The sequence below is a fragment of the Crocuta crocuta genome, unplaced genomic scaffold, assembly GCF_008692635.1.
Source record: "Crocuta crocuta isolate KB4526 unplaced genomic scaffold, BGI_CrCroc_1.0 scaffold127, whole genome shotgun sequence".
Lineage (NCBI taxonomy): Eukaryota > Metazoa > Chordata > Mammalia > Carnivora > Hyaenidae > Crocuta > Crocuta crocuta.
In genome coordinates this window covers 3,636-20,443 of record NW_027532008.1, presented here as the reverse complement: position 1 = coordinate 20,443, position 16,808 = coordinate 3,636, and the positions used below count along the sequence as shown (strand labels likewise).

The following is a 16,808-nucleotide window of genomic DNA, read 5'->3' as shown; positions in this document are numbered from 1 at the left end:
AGTCAGGACACAGCTGTAATGTGCCAGGTGAACCCCAGTGGGACCTAGGACAGAGACAGGGACCTAGGACGGGGACAGGGGACCTAGGATGGGGTCGGGGGACCCAGGACGGGGACAGGGGACCTAGGATGGGGTCGGGGGACCTAGGACGGGGACATGGAAACTAGGATGGGGTCAGGGGACCTAGGATGGGGTCGGGGGACCTAGGATGGGGTCAGGGACCTAGGATGGGGACAGGGGACCTAGGATGGGGACAGGGGACCTAGGATGGGGACAGAAGACTTAGGACAGGGTCGGGGGACCTAGGACGGGGACAGGGGACCTAGGACGGGGACATGGAGCCTAGGACAGGGTCAGGGGATCTAGGATGGGGACAGGGGACCTAGGATGGGGACAGAAGACCTAGGACAGGGTCAGGGGATCTAGGATGGGGACAGGGGACCTAGGATGGGGACAGAAGACCTAGGACAGGGTCAGGGGATCTAGGATGGGGACAGGGGACCTAGGATGGGGACAGAAGACCTAGGACAGGGTCGGGGGACCTAGGATGGGGACAGGGGACCTAGGATGGGGACAAGGGACCTAGGACAGGGATGAGGGACCTAGGACGGGGACATGGTACCTAGACCAATGACGGGAAGAGGGCACCATGAGCACCTCTCCTGCTTCCCTGTGACCTGGGAAGGCGGCATCTGGGCCCATGTGGTTCAGGACCTGCCTGGTGGCCCTCTCAGAGGCAGTAGGTAGAGAAGCCCGAGCCATGGACCCAGCAGCCCCCACCTCTGCCGTCCCAACCACAAGGGCAGGCCTCCCGGGGAGCCCCGGCCCACGGGTGGACCAAAATGAATTAGCGTTGATGGGGGGCCTGCCGACAGGCTACACTGCAGGCCTCTGGACCTGGCTTCAAATCCCAGCCCCTCCATCCACTTGCTGTGTAACCCCAGGCAAGTTATTGATCCCTCCGAGCCCCAGGTTTCCCATCTGCAGAAAGGTTAGAGTTGGGCTCCTGGGCGGCTCAGTTAAGTGTCCAACTCCGGATTTTGGCTCAGGTCACGATCTCACAGTTTGTGAGCTCGAGCCCCTCCCCCCACCCTACCCCATCCCCCCGTGCTAACAGTGTGGAGTCGGCCTGGCATTCTCTCTCAGAGTCTCCCTCTCTCTCTGCCCCTGCCCTGCTCATGCACTCTCTCTCAAAATAAATAAATAAACTTAAAAAGAAAGAAAAGAAAGGTCTGGAAACTCTGGCCATCGTGATTCTTCCTGCAACACACAGCGAGCAGGGAGGTTAAAGCCAAGAACCACAACTGATACTGCACGTTTCCCATCAACTGGGCCAAACAGTGCGAGGGGCGTTCCCCGGGCATCAGTGTTATTCAACTGTTAGAACAGCCCCGGGAGGCCAGACCGTTCACTCCGCCTGTGATACCCTGGTGCCCTTTCCCTCCGTCCCAGTAAACCCCAACCCAGCCCCAAAGCTCTGCTTAGAACAAGCAATTAGCCAAGGGACCAGGTTCTAGGGAGCCTCTGTCACTTTCTCATTGTGTGACCCGAGGCCCTCATGCCCAAGTCACCCCGTCTGTACAGCCGGCCCTCAGCTTGGAGTTCTGTAGAGACCTTTCCAGCATTCATGTTCCAGACATGGGCTTATATCAGCTGTCACCTGCCACGTGACTTTGGGGCAGTTACTGGAAGTCTCTGAGCGGGGCTGAGCTGCTCGCCCAGCAGCCTGCCCTCAGAGCCAGGGTGCCTTCTCTTGTCCACCTTAATCGGCATTCAGTGCCCAAACTGAGAGACTCCAGCACATTCTGTGGCCCCTCAAGGTAACAAGCAGACTTGTGCTGTCTCCCTTCTTGACAGGAGACAGGGGCGCATCCATACTCCAGAGCTGATAAGCTCAGAAAAATAGCAGCCAGAGCCCAAGGGACCCGAATCCTTGGGCTACATCAGCACTTCCATCCCAAGGAGGCGAGGGAGGGGTGCATCTTTCTGAGCTGTCCAGACCTTCAGATCCTGGATACAAGCCCCAGGGGCAGAGAGGTTGAGCCAAGAGAGGGGATGGGCCCAGAAGCCAGGCCCTGAGCACCCACTACACAGATAGGGTGACTCAGCATGTTGCTCCCAGGTCACACCTGAGGGTCCGGACCCAAGGCCAGTTGCTTATTCTAAGCAGAACCTTGAGGAAGGGTGGGAGGTGTTTGTTGGTTCTGATTTCAAATACACTTGAATCAAGTGCTGCTCAGGTGCCACATAGCAACGATAAAATAAATGTAGCACCCTGATATTCGTAGTATAAATAAGTCTCTGAAGTGCCAAAAATTATTTTTTAAAAAGAAAAACATTGGGACACCCGGGAGGCTCAGTCGGTGAAGCGTCCGACTTTGGCTCAGGTCCTGATCTCACGGTTCGTGGGTTCGAGTCCCATGTCGGGCTCTGTCCTGAACATTTGCTCAGAGCCTGGAGCCTGCTTCCGATTCTGTGTCTCCCTTTCTCTCTGCCCCTCCTCCGCTTGCACTCTGTCTCTCAAAAATAAAAACATGTAAAAATAATAATAAAACAAAAAAAATATTTAAAAAGTAGACTTTTTTTCAGACTAAGTGTGCTCATGATAACAGAAAATGGTCACTTCCGTTATTTTGGCCCGTGTTAAAAATAGGCATTAATAGGTGCACCGCCTCCTTATAAGTAGGTGCCTTAAGGTAAATGGTCGGGTCTGCTGCTCAGCATCTCACCCGAGGTGTGATTGACCTGGGACATCCCCGCAGCTCAGGGATGCAGAGCCCAAGAGAATGGGAGTGGGGAGGCTTAGGGACGATTATTTAAAATTTAAAAACTAATACTAGGGCCACCTGGGTGGCTCAGTCCTTTAAGCGTCTGACTCTCGATCTCGGCTCAGGTCATGATCTCAAGGTGCTTGAGATCAATGCCCGAGTCAGGCTCTGCACTGACAGCCTGCTTGGGATTCTCTCTCCCTCTCTCTCTGCCCTTCCCTGCTCACTCTCTCTCTCTCAAAATAAATAAATGAGGTACCTGGGTGGCTCAGTCGGTTAAGTGTCCGACTTCGGCTCAGGTCATGATCTCACGGTCTATGGGTTCGAGCCCCGCGTTGGGCTCTGTGCTGACAGCTCAGAGCCTGGAGCCTATTTCAGATTCTGTGTCTTCCTCTCTCTCTGACCCTCCTCTGCTCACACTGTCTGTCTCTCTCTCTCTCAGAAATAAAATCTTTAAAAAACATCAAAATAAATAAATAAACTTTAATAATAATAATAAAATGTATTATGTTATTCTTTATTATAAAAGCAATGCCCACCAGGCCTCCCATCAGCTGGTGGGAAACTACACGGGTCCAGTTTTCTGGAAGGCAATCGGAAAATGTTGATCGAAATTGAGATGCCTGTACCCTCTGTCCCAGAAAGTCCACATACAGGAATCTGTCCCCCAGAAATATACACAAATACCCGAAAGCGCACATGCAAGGGTGTTCCCGGCAGCCTTATACCAGGAGAAACAGGAAACCCCCAAATGTCCATCAGTGAGGGACCGGCTAGTAAATCACTGTGGTCCACACAATGGGATGACACAGTTGTTTCTTCTCAAACAAGGTAAATCTCTAAGGCTGCCACAGACGCATTTCCAAGACAAATTAGAACGGGAGAAAAGAAAATTGAGAAATGACATGTAAAGGATGGTCGTATTTTTAGAAAAAGGAAAGACTCCAGTCTGAAAACTGAACTGTGTCCTCTGGCTGGGGGGACGAGGGGGTGGGGGTAGTGTGCGGGGCTCACTTCCTACAGCAGACAGGAGGAAGTGTTTGAAAGCTTCCACCAACTCCTTAGTCAGAAACGCAACAACGGTAACGATACTCGTTTTAAAATTAAATTAAATCGGGGGCACCCGGGTGGCTCAGGTAGGTGAGCCTCCGACTTCAGCTCAGGTCATGATCTCATGGTTCACAAGTCTGAGCCCCAAGTCGGGCTCTGTGCTGACAGTGCAGAGCCTGCCTGGGATTCCCTCTCTCTCCCTCTCTCTCTGCCTCTACCTCTCTCTCTCTCTCTCAAAGTAAACAAATAAAGTTTCTAAAAAAATTAAATTAAATTAACTCAAAGTACACTGGCAATAAAAAAATTTTTTTGTGTTTTGTGTTTCTTTTCACCATGCATTCTGAACACCCAAAGGTGTATTTTTAACATTCAGCTGCGTTTCTTCCTGTATTTTTTAATCAGTTTCTCAGGCACAGTTATTATTGATCTGCATGAATAATTTAGCCTCCTAGGGTGTTTTAGAAACTTAATATTATAGCATTAAGCATTTCCCATCTAGTATGAGCGTAAACAATGTTTTTGTTACCTTCAGAATATTCTGGATGGTTCACAGTTTAGTTAACCAAACCCATCTTGCCAAGTTTAGATTGTTGTTGGGTTTTTTTGTTTTATTTTTTTGCTTTGTTTGGTTTCATTTGCTATCATAAATAAACGTTATAAGTGGTTAATATATTTATGTCCAAAGTTTTTGAGGAGAGGCATCTGGGAGTCCCTATGCCTCATTAAAAGAAATACAAAATATAGGGGCATCTGGGTGGCTCAGTCGGTTAAGCATCCAACTTCGGCTCAGGTCATGATCTCGCGGTTCGTGAGTTCAAGCCCCGCGTCGGGCTCTGTGCTGACAGCTCAGAGCCCGGAGCCTCCTTTGGATTCTGTATCTCCCTCTCTCTCTGTCCCTCCCCTGCTCATGCTCTGTCTCTCTCTGTCTCCCAATAATAAATTTTAAAAGTTAAAAAACTTTAAAAAAAAACCAAAATAAATCTGTAATCGTTGTATTGAATGGGGTGAACCTGATGGAGACACAAACAGAAATGATACCTTCTCCTCCAAATCTGCCTTCAAACGTGCTCTGCCCCCTCGAGGCATCCCAAGCAGACCTCTCAGCTCAGCTGTGGAGCTCACTCTGCCCACAGGCCAGCACCAACCGGTCCAGTCGGGGCCAGTCACATGCCCGCTCCTGTCCCCGCTCAGATGCGACAAGTTCAGGGACCCTAGCTGGGAAGCGGGTGGCAAGGTGGGGCACGGGGGCTGCTCATTTCCTCTTCTTCCTTCTAGCCCTCCCCACTTCCAGCCCCTCAGGGGTCACACAGCCCCGAACTTAAGAGCAAGCTGTCAAGTTCCAAAGTCTGTGTTCTCAGCCACCGGGCTTCACTGGACGGAGGACAAGAGGAAGGGAGGAGCAGAGGAAGGGACCTGCCAGCCCCAGTCACTTTGGGACAGAACGATGCAATCCTTGGATACACTGGACAGGTCGTTGGCCTTTTAGGGCAGGCCGCGCCCCTTCTGCATGACTGGCTACAGACTGACCCTCCGAAAATTCCCACGGAGAAACCCAAGAGTTGGTCTTGGATGCTTATTTCTGGACCCACTGATGCCTTTATCACGCACCCTTTATTTGTGCAGGGACAATGTCTTTGAAATAGTAACCAATGATTTTTATATGATTCCCAGTCTCCCCTCGGCCCCGTTTCAGGCCATAAGCAGGTCACTCTGTACTTATTGACTCAAAGAACTTTTAGCAGGAAATGGAGTATAAACTCCTGACTATTGAGGCTCCCGGGGGAGTGAATATAAATATGAAGGACTGTGACATGGGCTCCCCGCGGGGGCAGGTGCAAGATACCCCGGCCAGGGGAGGAAGGAGAGGGGAGGGCGCCCTCACTGCTGGGCTTCTATGGTCTCCCCGCTGAGTTATGGCTGCAGCCTCTTCTCTGCTCTCCCTGCTTCCACCCTTGTCCCCTACAATCCCCTGTAGACACAGCAGCCAGAGGGGACCCTGGAAACCTAAGTCCTATCATGGCCACCCCTTCTCAAACCCTCTGATGACTCATCCCTAACTCAGACTCAAAGCTCAATCTTGAGAGGGGCCTAGGAGGTGCCCTCCTGATCTGGCCACCTTTACCTCTCCCCCTCTTGTTCCAGTAGAGACGCTGCCTTGAATACATTAGATGTGCCCCAGGCCCTTTGCACTGGATGTTCCTTCTACCTGGACCTCTCTTCCCCTAGACTCCTGCATGGCTTACCACCCCTTTATATACTTCCAGCCTTTGCTTAAATGTCCCCTTCTCAATGAGGCCTTCCCTACCCACCCTCTTTAAAATTACCCTTCTTGGGGACGCCGGGGTGGCTCAATCCGTTAAGCATCCGACTCTTGATCTTGGCTCAGGTCACAATTTCATGGTTCATAAGATTGAGCCCCATGTCAGGCTCTGCACTGACAGTACAGAGCCTGTCTAGGGATTCTCTAAATAAATAAATAAAGTTAATATGTGCTTATTTTTGGAGGAGCAGAAAGAGGGGCCAGAGGATCCAAAGTAGGCTCTACACTGATAGCGGCGAACCCAATGCAGGGTTCAAACTCACGAACCGAAAGATCATGACCTGAGCTAAAGTTGGACACTCAACCGACAGCCACCCAGGTGCCCCAATACATTTTTTTTTCATTACACTTCTCTCCCCTCAATCCGGCAATTCTGGCCCTCCTTACCCCACACTAATGTTTCAGGTACTCATGGTCCTCCAAGATACTTTTTATTACATTTATTTCCTGCCTCCCCCTAACTAGAATGTAAGCCGTGTGAGGGCAGGGAGTTTTTGTTTGTTTTGTTTTCTGCAAGATGGATGCTCAGCAGATAACTGGGATGCAGACCGGATTCCTAAGCAGAAGGCCTCCCCGCTGGCTGCCCCTGGAGTTGGGCCCCAGGAAGGAGAGCACACTCACAGCCCCGGGCAGTGTGTGGCTCCTGAAAGCCGGCCCCGAGAAGGGGGGGAGGACCCTGGAGAAGAAGAAGAAGGAGATAATGGCATATCCAGGGGCCAAGGCTGCAGGCGGGCGGCCTCACAGGACTCCCAGCGGCCCAGCCAGGCACGGCGGCGTCCCGGTCAGGCACAGGGGCGGCCGGGAGAGGCCCGGCGTCCCAGTCAGGCACAGGGGTGGAGGCCCGGCGTCCCGGTCAGGCACAGGGGCGGTCAGGAGAGGCCTGGCTCAGGGCAGTGCTGCAGGAAGACGAGGTCTGGCTGCCTCCACCTTTCCTCCCGGAAAGGGCAGGGGTGCTTCCACAGGGACCAAGATGGTGGGTGGGCCCTGGATTGGACTTGGTCCTGGGGAAAGGAGGGAGCCACCCTGGAACTGAGCTCAGAGTCCCTCCACCCTGCAGAGCGAGGCCCACTTCTGAATTTGGAGGCTGCCACCTGGGGAGCAATTCTATGCTGTCAGGGCTCCACCTCAGCACAGAGGGCAGGCCTCGGGGGCCCCAGGCACGTGAGCAACGCTTTTCACATGTTTTCTCCCAAGGACCCTTCACAGAAAAAGAGAGTGGCCCACACAAGGCTGAGGGGTTGGAATGCAAAGCTGATGCACTCTGATGGTTGATTTTATGACCACTCGGCTAGGCCACAGTGCCCAGATATTTCCCCGTCAGGGAAACACCCAGAATTTGGTCAAACACTATTCTGGGTGTTTCCCTGATGGGGTGTGGTGGCGGATGAGATCGCCATTTAAATCACGGAACTTTGAGTAAAGCAGATTGCCTTCCATAATGCAAGTGGGCCTCGTCCAATCAGTCAAAGGCCTTGACAGAACAGATTAACCTCTCTTGAGTAGGAAAGAAGTCGTCCAACAGGCCACCTTTGGACTCAAAACCACAATGCTTCCCTGAGTCTCCAGCCTGACGGATTACCCAACAGGGTTTGGATTTGCCAAGTCTCCACCATCACATGAGCCAGTTCTTGAAAAAATATAGACAGACAGACAGATGTTAGAATGAACTAAGGAAAATGGCAGATTCGAAAAAGATGAAGAGGGGCGCCAGGGTGGCTCAGTCGGTTAAGCGTCTGACTTTGGCTCAGGTCACGATCTCATAGTTCATGGGTTCAAGCCCCACGCTGGGCTCTGTGCTAACAGCTCAGAACTTGGAGCCTGCTTCAGATTCTGTGTCTCCCTCTCTCTCTGTCCTTCCCTTCCTAGCACGCCATTTCTCTGTCTCTCAAAAATAAGTAAACATTAAAAAAAAGTTTTTTTAAAGAAAAAAATGAAGACAGGGGCACCTCGGTGACTCAGCCGACTAAGCACCCAGCTCTTGATTTAGGCTCAGGTAACAATCTCATCATTTGTGAGATTGATGCCCCCCATTGGACTCTGCACTGACGGTGTGGAGATTCTCCCTCTTGGGATTCTCTCTCTCTTCTCTCTTTCTGCCTCTCCCCCACTCATGCTCTGTCTCTGCCTCTCTCTCTCTGTCTCTTCATATCTCTCTCTCTCTGTCTCTCTCTCTCTCTCAAAATAAATAAATAAACTTAAAAAAAAAACACGGGAACAAGTGAAGAGAGTATCAGTGAGCTGAAAGGACGCAGCCCAAGAACACAGCAAGATGGAAAATAAGGAGGCTAAAAGACAATGACAGTGAATGACTCTGCTTGAAGACAATTATCCAGAATTGTTGGAAGACAGCAATTTCCTCCCAAAAATATTAAATGAGATAAACTTTAAAATAGCCACACTGAAATATACGTGGTAAAACTGCCAAATCCCAAAGAAAGAAAGAGAAGGAGAATATTAAAAATAGCCCTGTTTGGGGGCGCCTGGGTGGATCAGCACGTGGGCGTCCAACTCTGGCTCAGGTTACCGTCTCACAGTTCGTGAGTTCAAGCCCTGCATTGGGCTTGCTGCCGTCAGCGCAGAGCCCACCTCAGATCCTCTGTCCCCTGTCTGTCTCTGCCCCTCCCCTGTCTCAAAAATAAACAAACCTTTTTTTTTTTTTTAAATAACCAGAAGATAAAGAGACAGGTGCCTATAAAGCAAGGATGGCTAACTTCTCAGCAGTAACGACGGAGGCCAGGAAAAGACAGTGAGATACGATCTCCATTGCACCAAGGAAAACTAACTGTCGACACAGAAAGGCTAGCAAATCCATCTTTTAAAAAGGGCAAAATAAAGACATTTCCAGACAAACAAAAACAAAGAGTACTCCCAGCAGGAGACAAATTCTAAAGCAAGCCTTTTTCAGGCAAAAGATTATTCCACTCTAAAGAATGTGGGTTAATAAGGAAACTGAGTCACCACATAAGGACTGAGAGACAAAACAGAATGGCAACGCGCTGATTATCACCCGGGAAGCCTGAACTAACATCAAATGTGCGAGACAATACATTCCAGCAACAAACTCTAATTTCAGAGGTTAGAAATTAACAAGAGAGAAAAGATACCAGAAAAGAACCCCAGGTAAGTGGTGATCAGAGCATTCTAGGCTTGTATTATTTAAGAGCAGTGTAAAAGTACTGATTAGCTTTACAACCCGTTAAACGAAGTAGGCATCTTAAAGCATGCAGAAAACAGCTAGAAGAACAGATCCTATAGACCGAAGCCTGGACCTTGTGCCAAGATGCAAAGCAAACTCCACACATTTCAAAGTGTTGGCACGTGGTCTCGGATGGCCAAGCAATTAGCAAGTAGTAATAAAAGAGATAACTAGAAAATGATGCCCCTGTGTTTAGACGTTAAAACCCATCTCCAAGCAATTCAAAACTAAGGTGGAAATAATCGTGAAAACTCTCAAGCATATAGAAAAAGAACAATGACACTACAATAATCCAAAACGTATTGGGCATCAGGAAGGCGCTGTTTGGAAAATCGTAGCGTTAAATGCTCACATGAGAAAAGAAAAGCTTTCCAAACCGACATAAGCATTCAAAGTGAGAAGTTAGAAAAAGAACAATAGCATAAACCTAAAGAAAGGTAGGGAAGGAATTGAGAACGTACGGAAATTATTGGCAAAATCAGAAATAAAAGCAAACACTTATTGAGCGCCTGCTATGTGCAGAGCACGATTCTAGCATGAATTAGCTGGAGTAACCTTCCCCCAAAGCATACAGAAGGCAGACTACTGCCGTCCCTCTTTTCACAGATGGGCACACGAGGGCACAGAGCGGGTAAGGCAATCATCCAGTAGACAGGGTTGGCAATGCCAAAAGTGGGCTCTTTGAAAAGATTAAAAAAAAAAAAAAGTCGCCCCTGGCATGGTTGAAACAAGAAATGAGAATAATGAACTGAAGACACAAAATAAACAGCATCAACCATGGGAAAAAGACCAGACCACAGAAGCTGCAGGGATTAAATAGATCAATAAATAGGAGAATACGAGGACAACATTATGACAATAAATTGGAAAACAGATGACACGGACACATTCCTATAAAAATACAATTTACAAAAACGGACTCAGAAAGACGTTTTAAAAACTGCATAATCGTATCACATGATGAAAGAATTAAGGAAGCTGGCGTCGAAGTAGAAACTTCCCACAAAGACGTTTGACCCATGCTTTCTCAAATATTCCAGACAGAGATCAATCTAATCTTTCAAAAACGTTTCCATTTTCCTGGACAAGAACAATATGAGAATGAAATTTTACAAACCAAATTCCCGCAAGAACAAGGTTACCAAAAAAAAAAAGTGAAAACCAAAAAAACCACAAAAGAATAAAAATGTCAACTTCTGAAACATAAATATTAGCATGTGAAATCCAGCAATGTATAAGCAATAAACATATCGTGACTCAGCTGCAGTTATTTCAGGAATTCAAGGTTGGTTTAATATTAGAAAATTGATTACTGTAAATTATCACATTGAAAGCTTAAAAGAGAAAAACCACATGAATATCTCAGTTGATGTAAATAAAATCCAGTATCCTTTCAAGCGTAAACTCCCAGCAAACTAAGAATAAAGTAGACTTTTTGTAGCAGGATAAAGAACATTTCTGAAAAATCTAGCACAGGCATCATACATTATGACTCTGCGGAAACAGCTGTCCCTCTAAAATCAGGAATAAGATAAGAGTACCTGCCCTTGCCACTTCCAGGAGGGTAGGAAAGGAAAAGAAATGTACAGATAAATAAATAGAATGAATAAAGAAGTTTATACATGTATCAAATTATTATGTTGTACACTTTAAAGATCTTACTGTTTTACTTGTCAGTTATGCCTCAATACAAAATAAAGAAGCTCTAGGGTGCCTGAGTGGCTCAGTCAGTTAAGCGTCCGACTTCGGCTCAGGTCATGATCTCACAGTCCGTGAGTTCAAGCCCCACATCGGGCTCTCTGCTGACAGCTCAGAGCCTGGAGCCTGCTTCCGATTCTGTCTCTCTCTGTCTCAAAAATAAATAAAAACACTAAAAAAAATTTTTAAAACAGAACAAAGAGGCTTAACAAGTTTCCTGGATACAGAATCAATTACATAGTGCTAATTACATGCCTATGCATTAGTAAAAGAAACATGATACCATATGCAATAGAAAAAAGTATAAAATACCTAACGATAAATCTAATGAAAGTCATCAAAGTCCTTTCTGTGGAAAATTAATATACTCAGCTTGCTTAATACAAAATGCTTCAGCACTTTGTAGCACTCAGTGTACATGCCTTTCCCTTTCCCTTCCCCTATAGCTCGGGTGTTTCCTGTTTTCACCCCGAGGGGGAGAAAAGACCAACCAATTTTCCAAAAACAATTTCTGTTTATAGATTCTATGGGCCTGTTGCTTTGAAACTAAAGCTCTCCATTTGCCTAATGCCTTTGAGTTCTCCAAACGCGACCACCTTCGCTGCCTTTCTCACAATAACCAACAGGTGGGCAAGAATATGCCATCTGCATTTTAGGAAACTGATGCTCAGAAAGATGAAGTAATTTGCCAAGGGACAGCCAAGTGCAGGCAGGATCACAGCCCAGGTCTGTCTTGTTCCAGAGTCGAGCTGCTCCCACCACACCCCATGCCTCTTGACACGTGTAGGACACACGTGTTGATTCATTCCCCACTTATGTGTTAACAACATGCTGGAAGCTGGTGTGCACGAGAGCAGGAATGAACAAGATGGACATCATCTTGCTTTCATAGAGCCCGGAGTTCATTGTAGATATTGGATATCTAGAGCTGGATAGTAGGGTTGATTAATGTCGTGCTCTGGGGGCTCAGAGCAAGGGAGCAGTCAGGCTTCCTGGAGGAAGAGGTCTTTACTCTCAAACCAGAAGGAGAGTAGGAGTCTTCCTGGTAAAGAACCAGGGTGATGGTAAGGTAGAAAAACGAAGGAAAGGTGTTCCAGGCTGAGGGAAGAGCATGTACAAAGGCTTGGAGGAGAGAGAATGGCCTGTGCATGGAGCATCAAGAAGGCTGGTATGGCTGGAACCTAATTTGTGGTCAGTGAGGGGTGACCATGCAGAGCCCAGCACAATAGGCTAAGGAGTTTGGGCCTGATGCTAAGGAAAATGGGAAGCCATTGAAGGATTTTAAGAAAAAGAAAGTCATGGTTGACTTGGGCTTTCCAAGACAGAATGGACAGAGGCTAGGAAGAGACCCTCATACCCATCCCACCAGCTTCCTGCCCATTTGGAGCCCTCATAGCCTCGTGAGCCTCCCTGCCCCCAACATTGATCAGGGCTCCGGACCACAGCAACAGTCCCCAGTCCAGCCCCTGAGGACTTTTAGAAGAAGGATGTTTGGCCCCAGGGATCAAGAAACAGCTCAGGAGCGGAATGGCCAGAAACAACCTCAGGGCTCTCTCTGCCACCTTTCATTTCCATCTCTGCTTCTTTCTGCAAAATGGCTCCAGTTTCTCCCACTACACGTGGGCACGCCCCCATGAGGCCAGGAAGGTGACCCCAAGCATCCACCTTGACTTCCATGACTCCTGGGAAGGCAACAGGGAGTTTCTCCCACGAACTCCAGCAGAAAAATCCCAGGGAAGGCCGTGATTGGCTGAAGCTGAACCGGTTCCTGGGGCTCACAGATGCAGTGCTCTGATTGGCCCGCCAGGGTCACATGTCCATTTCTGGGCTCACAGCAGGGAAGGGCGGGGCTGAAGAAGGAACTAGAGAACAAGAAAGCAGAGACTGTCCCTTTCATTACCAGATGAAGGGGGAGGCTGGTGATTGGCTGAAAAATGAACCAACCATCCACAAATAAACAACCAGCACGCAAGCACATAAACACGGAGATGTTTACGTATGGACACACACTCGTTCTTTCAGACCCGCTGAGCTGTCCCCTCCAACGGGACCTCCCATGACCGCTCCCCTCCACCACCTGCTCCGTCAGAAGCACCCTGGTGTCCCCGTAGCAGCCTGCACTTACCCCTATCACAGCCCCAGTCGGAGGGCAGAAGGTCACGTCCCCGCGCAGCCGCAGCTTCCGGAGGACGGGGCCTGCCTGACCGCTGTCCAGGTCACACTTGGTACCTTCTCCCCCAACCTTCCCTGGAACGAAGTAGCAAAAAATGGACCAAAGCACCAAAACAACTGGTCAGTCTGGATCAGCCACCCCCGCCACCCGCCGGTGAGTACAAGGAGGAAGAGTGGGGCCCACAGGGCTGTTCCGACCGTGCGGTCTAGGTAGCTGCATAGACCACAGAATTTCCTGGAGCCGGCAGTGCCCCAGGAGCCACCGTAAAACACAGCCGCGGTGAGTGAGTCCCCCACCGTGTCGCCTCCTGTCGCAGACAGCCCCCTGGACTCCCCAGCTCGTGTCTTCCCCCAGCCTCCTGTGGCCTCAGGCAAGCCCCGGCCTGGCAACCCCTTCAACCCAGCAAGTCTACATCCGGGTATCCGTCCGGGGGACCTGCTCCCACGTGCATAGGCTGAGACCACACAAGGATGTTTATTGCGGTCCTTTTTATAGAGAGGGGGAAAATAGAAGGAACCTACGTATCTATCAATAGGGAAATGACTTTAAAAAAAGATGATGCATCTGTCCCACGAAGCATGACACAGAGCCTCATTAAAAAGAATGAGGTAGCTGTCTATGCACCAACATAGAAAGCTGTCTGGGATGTCGCTAGGAGAGGAAAAAGCCAAATGCACAAAAATGCATACTGCGTGGTACCTTGTGTGCTTAAAAAAAAAAAAAAAGCACCCACAGCAAAAGCACGTGCATTTGTGTGCATACAATGCATAGAAATAGGTCGGTACGGATTATAGCCACGCTGATAACACCGGTTACTATGACGAGGGGACTGAAATGGGGAGGTGATCGCAGCACAGGGTAGCCCGGGGAAGTTTTTATCTGAATCATTCAACTATCTGACAAAGAGAATGTATGCATACAGTGCTTGTATAGTCAAAATGAACAGTGGGAAAAGAAGTCAGAGAGTTATGGGCATTGTGGCCTTGCCATAATAGCGAAAGCCCAATAAGACCTAAACATGTGCCTGAAAAGGACCAGCTAAAATACATGTGGGTGCCAACGACAAAGGACAGTGGGGGCGCAGGGCCATGTATGGGAAAACACCCTCAAATTAAAAAGCGAGCTGCAAAATGATGCTTAGGGTATGATCCCACGTTCATAAAAGAAAGACAAGTTTTTATACACTTACAGCAAGCCATTAACAGGCAGTGGGGGGTCCAGTGGGAAGGGCATGCCCTTGGAGCCACAGAGCTGTGGGTTCAGCCCCTGCTTCAAGATCAGCTGAGTGGCCGTAGAGGTCCCACTGTGACTCTGAGCCCCTTAACTGTCCTTAAAAAGGGAGAATGGCAGGCGTGCCTGGAGGGCTCATTCAGTTAAGTGTCTGGCCCTTGACTTTGGCTCAGGTTATGATCTCATAGTTGGTGGGTTTGAACCTCACATTGGGCTCTGTGCTGATGGTGCAGAGCCTGCTTGGGATTCTCTCTCCCTCTCTCTCTGCCTCTCTCTCACTTGTGTGCTCTGTCTCTGTCTCTCAAAATAAATGAATAAAATTTAAAAAGGGCAGGGGGGTGGGGGTGGGGAGAATGGCAAATTCTGCCCCAGGGGCTGGTGACTGGATTGAAGGAGCAGTGCATCCAAAGGGCCCTTAACACGCGCGATCCAGCAAGTTCATTGCCATCCATATCACAGTGTTTCATCTGGGAAGCGGTTTTCCCAGACGAACAGGACACTTAAGATCCTTACACACTTCCACACGGCTTGTGCTGTCAGAGTGCACTGGTATCACTTTCATCTTTCAAAAAAGCTAATAAAAGCTAAAAGGAGAAAACTACCAGCCCAGCTGCCCCTGTGATGTATCCGCCCGTCTGGGCACCCCCCACTGGGCGCTGTCCTGGCTCGAATCGCCCACGCCTGGTCACCATCAGCTCTCACCTCCAGAAGATTGCTTTCAAGTCCAAGACTGTGATTACAGGGAAGTGAAGATCTCTCCCTGCTGCAGGCTCAGGGCCAGGGGGCCCTGTCAAGAGGTAGATGACAAGTATTGCACTGTCACCTGCCTGCGTCCTGTGATTTAATAGTTTTGACACTTCTGCAGCTGAGTGGCAGCCGGGGCTCCAGCCGCCTGGAAGCAGGCAGATAGAAGCCAGAGCAAAGGGCACCGAGACCTTGGCTCTCCGTCATCCACCGGAGCGCGGAGAGCCACTGAAGTTGATAAGGAAATGGATCAGGGCCGGAGGGAGATAGAGATCGAGAGAATTCCAGAAACTGCGCCTTCTTAGAGAGTCACGCGGCTCTGCTGCTGTCCCTGTGGCAGGAGGGTGGGGGTCAGGGAGGCTGCATCTGGCTGCGCAGAGGGCCCCCCACCGCCCCCCTGCCGCTGGCAATGGCTTCCGAGCACCTGCTCTGGGCTCGGCCATCACGGTCTCCAAGGACACAGCCAGGACTTGACGGGCAAGGCCCCTGAGCTATGAACAACCATTGTGATGAACACCAATTACTAACATAATATTACCATCCTTCCTCAGTGGCCTGATGCCCGCCCAGCTCTAGGCTAAGTATTCCATGTGATTTTTATCATTTACTCCTCAAAAACATCCTGTGACATAAAGTTTTATGGAAAAGGAAACTGGGCGGGGGGGGCGGGCACCTGGGTGGCTCAGTCGGTTGGATGCCTAACTTTGGCTCAGGTCATGATCTCATGGTCCGTGAGTTCAAGCCCCACATTGGGCTTTGAGCTTACAGCCCAAAGCCTGGAGCCTGCTTCAGATTCTACGTCTCTCTCTGCACCTCCCTTGCAGTTCTCTCTCTTTCTCAAAAATAAATACACATTTAAAAAAAAAAGAAAAGGAAAGGAAACTGGGCTCAAACCAGTTAACACGTCTCCCACTAGGACATGCTTTGTAAAAGGTGGCTTTACAATTGGAACCCAGGTNACTGCGGGGGGGGTGGGGGGGGAGTGGGGGCTGCGTCTAGAATTCTATAACAGCTCTGGGGGCCCAGGGACCTGAGTGCCAGTCCCTGGGGAGCCCTGTGTGGCACTGGGTGTGTCCTGAAACCTTGCACAACTGGCTAAGTCATCCCTGCCCTGGATAGATACTTGAGTGAATGTGGGGAAGAAAGGCAGAGGGTCTCACATTTTCTTATTCATCTACTATGTGCTTGGTACCCTGCAGAGCTAGGCAGGGCGGGGGAGTAGTGAGCAGAGAACAACCAGCCGGTCCCTGCTGTCGGGGGGCTACGTTCTAGAGGATTCAGGGACTCTACAGAAGTGAGGCCATTATCCCCAGACAGCCTCATGGGGCAGGACGCGGTCCTTCATCTCTGTGTCCCACTGCAGGGCCTGCACACTGTGGGGCAGACGGCGTGTGCTTCCCAGCAGGAAGCACAGACCTGGAGTCAGACGGACGGGACCTCAAGTCCCAGCTTTGCTCTTTGCCCCCCGCGCGGCCCAGGCCTGGGTCCTCTGCGGGGCTCGCTCTGTCCTCTGTAAGGCTCTAGTAGAGCACCACCTCCTCCAGAAGGCTGTCCTAGCTAAATGCCTTCCCGGCATCTCCTCCCTGCCGTCTAATGGGCATCCCAGACTTAACCCAAAACTGACCTCTG

General features: G+C 49.7%; 1 long non-coding RNA gene across 1 annotated transcript; it reads right to left on the bottom strand.

Annotated features, from left to right (window-relative positions):
• Positions 1 to 12,404: 12,404 nt before the first annotated feature.
• On the bottom strand, positions 12,405 to 14,496 carry LOC144241313 (uncharacterized). The gene is made up of 3 exons (XR_013338020.1): positions 14,395 to 14,496; positions 13,158 to 13,279; positions 12,405 to 12,894 (listed from the first exon to the last, which is right to left on the bottom strand). It is a non-coding gene; the product is annotated as an uncharacterized LOC144241313 (long non-coding RNA).
• Between the last annotated feature and the right edge of the window lie 2,312 nt (positions 14,497 to 16,808).